The 3,594-nt window shown below is 48.8% G+C and overlaps 1 pseudogene; it reads right to left on the bottom strand.

Moving 5' to 3' along the window:
* Positions 1 to 352: 352 nt before the first annotated feature.
* On the bottom strand, positions 353 to 1,665 carry LOC148526456 (uncharacterized; annotated as a pseudogene).
* Positions 1,666 to 3,594: the final 1,929 nt, after the last annotated feature.

Below are 3,594 nucleotides of genomic sequence, written 5' to 3'. Positions count from 1 at the left end.
CATGTGGAGTGCTAGGCACTGTGCCCTCTGGACTGGTATTGGCATGTGGACTGCTCTGTACAGTGACATGTGGATTACTATTCCCTGTGCCATCTGGATAACTATGCACTGTGCCATGTGGAGTAGCATGAGGTGGATTGGAGGGGTTACTTTGCAGAAATGGTAGCCCTCTGCTATGCTGTTGGTAATTTCTAACAGGACCCTCAGAGTACTGAGGAGGATACATTACATAAGGTTGTGGAGTGTGTAACCTAGACACTAGACCGTTAAGGAAGGACATCTGTGCCTCTCTGTTTTCACATGAAATTCGTTCGTGTAGACCAACAAGCTGACTGACAAATTAATTTTGTAACTATCTTTCATTGAAGCGCTGGAGTTGGGCATCCTCCTGTGCCTGGAATTCAGCATCAGAATCTCGCAGCTGATTTACCAGGATTCTGGTCATTGTGCGCGTTGCTAGCTCCATCTTGGAAGTTTTTTTCTTCCGCTCTGGTACTTCAAAGACTAGGAATAGAAGAAAAGAAAAAATACATTTACAAATGAATTCAAAGCCGTAATGTAAACATATATGTGCTTGCGGCCTACTGCACACTAGCTTCACATTGCCACAGATACATTGAGTTTAGATTTCAGCATAGTAAAATCAGCATAGTCATACTATAATGACAAGTCAATACAGGACAATGTTAACATTCCCAAAAATAGTGGGTGTATAGCATACTTGCCGACAATCTGGCTGCTCCTTCCGGGAGGGAGCAGCCAGATCGGCAGAGCAGGGGGCGTGGCCGGCAAAAGGGGGTGGTCCAAACAAGCTGAGGTCGGTTTGCGGGCATGACAGGGGCGGAGCCACGCGATCGCGTCATTTTAGCCCCTTCCCCGCTACACTATACAGGGAAAAAAGGTATTGCGAAGCAGGGGGCGGGGCCAAAATGACGCGAATCGCGTCAGCGCCCCCCCCCGCTGCGGGGTTTATCAGGTAATGGGGAGGGGGGTTTGGGGGATCGGCGGCAGGCGAGAGGCTTGCCTGCCTTTCCGGGGGGACGGGAGCTGCACCCGTTTATCGGGAGGCTCCCGCCCGAATCGGGAGGGTAGGCAACCCTGGTGTATAGTAACTTACTGTTCCTGCGCAATGTCGGAGTCTCAGTCTGTGCAGGGGTTGGCGTCCCACTCGTACTGCTTCCATTCACCTCAACCACACCCTCAAGTGTATTGGTGTCTGGGACCCCCGTGGCAGCCATCGGATCTGTGTCACTTATCTCTGTGATGTCGTCAAAGAGTATTGGTGGTGTCATTGGGCAAGGATTGGCTGTTCTCCGGGGTAACACTTCGTGAAGATGCACAACTAGACGATGATATGGCAATGGGATTAACCAGTGCAGAATTGTCAAAGACTTCATTACACTGATCATAGTAAACCCATTCCATTCTGGCAGCACCACTTTTCCGCCTCTTATGGTCGTGAACTTTGTTGTAGTATTTGCGTAGCACTTTCAGTTTGTTCACTATCTGCTGCTGGATCCGCACAATGCCCCTTGAGGTGAGGACCTTAGCAATGTTTGTGTAGACTATTGCATCCTTCACTGTGCCACTGATCTGTTTGCGGATCTCCTCCTCCCCTCTGACTGCCAGCAGCTCACGGATCTCCTCATCCTTCCAGCGCGCCATGCTTCTCTCTCTCTCTACTTTTCTGCAGCACAATTATGACATCAGACGCCAGCGCCACTGCCTCGCCCGCTCAGCCAATCAGGGAGACCCAGCCGCTCAGCCAATCAGCCTGTGCACCGCCATCTCAGCCAATAAGCACTGTTTATTATTAAGGCCGGAGTTGAAAAACCCTGGTAAATACCTGGGTCGAAGTACCGGGAATTAGGTCCCGTGTTGACCCTTTCAGACAGAAAAAAAACCCGGGTCGACCCAGCAAGAGCCGGAAAATTACCGGGTTCTTTTCTCTGTCTGAAAGGGGTATTACTCTATTCCCAAATATGAATGAGGCCAAGAGATAGTGCTCCAAAGTGCTTGCAGAGGTTCACCGTTTATTCATGTTATTGAAAGCATTAGGATGCCTTTAATTAACAAGGTGCAGGGGAGTCTTGGGGAGGGAGATCTTGTTGCTCACAAACCCCCCTGGTTGCAGTAAATTATTGTATATCTGTGGGCCCTGCAGCCAATAAAACAGAGAATGAGAGCTAATGGAGGCATGCCTCACTGTGGGGGGACGTGCCTTGTGCTCTGATGGACACCTCTGATAATCAGGTGACCAGTCCAGGAAGTACTCGGCTTCGGAGATCAGCAGCAGCACTGAGGAGGGAAGGAAATTGGAATATGCAGACAGAGGAAACATACAAAGGAAAAAAAGGTGAGGAGGGTCCACTGCTAGGTGAAGTGTGTGTGGGGAATATCTTTTGTGCTAGGGGAGGATCTTCTGTGCTAGTGGGAGATATGCGTGAGCAGGATCTGTGCTATGGGGAATCTGTGGGAGGGGCTCTGTGTGAGGTGGGAGATCTGTGCACGTGGGACAGGTTCATATATGTGTGTGTAAATCTGGCTCTGATACTAGAGCCATCTATTGACCTCCCTGCACGTCCCTGGGTGGGAGGTGTGCTGAGATCTGTGCTGTGTGGTGTGGTGGGAGGTGTGCTGTGAGGGGAGGAAGTGGGGGCATGGAAATATCAGGGGGATTCCTAAGTAAAGCCCCCTGATATTTTCATACCCCTACTTCAAAATGTCCACTTCGAGCACATATTAAGCTGTGCATCTTACAATATGATAATACTGCACGCCTTGTCCATCCACTAGTGTATATGATATATCATTTATCATCATTGATTTTGTATTCTCAAATAATATAACATGAGATTTACATCTATAAGGTACATGTAGCCTTAGATCCCAAATGCAAGAAAATCATAGTAGCTTTCATACTTATTAGTTTTGAGAAATATTTACACACAGAGCTCTGAATAAACCGTACATCTCTCCCATAAAGTACACATTGCTGTAAAATGAGATTCAATAAACACACTGCATTGTACATGGAGTCTTTTTTTTATTATGAAAAGACATAGGCGTCTATTCATAAAGATTTTGAAGTGCACCACGGTAACTTTCAAAACAGATCGCATCATATAGATGCAATATATCTTGAAGTTACTTAGAGCCAGGGGTGTATCTAGGGATCTGGGCGCCCCTGGCAAGGTAATGGACTGGCACACCCCTCCCCCCATAAATTCAGGAAGTCCCCAGTAGTAGTCCCCCCTATGCAGTGCGCCCAGTAGTAGTCCCCTCTATGCAGTGCCCCCAGTAGTAGTCCACCCTATACAATGCCTCCAGTAGTAGTCCCCCATTACAGTGCCCCCAGTAGTAGTCCCCCTATACAGTGTCCCCAGTAGTAATCCCCCTATACAGTGCCCCCAGTAGTAATCCACTCTAAGCAGTACCCCCAGTAGTAGTCCCCCTTATGCATTGCCCCCAGTAGTAGTCCCCCTATACAGTGCCCCCAGTAGTAGTCCTCCCTATACAGTGCCCCCAGTAGCAGCCAATCCCCCCCATAACATGCCCCCAGTAGCAGCCTCCCCCTATACAGTGCCCCCTAAT

Source organism: Taudactylus pleione, unplaced genomic scaffold (assembly GCF_031769625.1).
Source record: "Taudactylus pleione unplaced genomic scaffold, aTauple2 ptg000095l, whole genome shotgun sequence".
In the NCBI taxonomy this organism is placed as follows: Eukaryota; Metazoa; Chordata; class Amphibia; order Anura; family Myobatrachidae; genus Taudactylus; species Taudactylus pleione.
The sequence above is the reverse complement of the archived record's forward strand: the minus strand, read 5'-3'. Positions and strand labels throughout refer to the sequence as shown.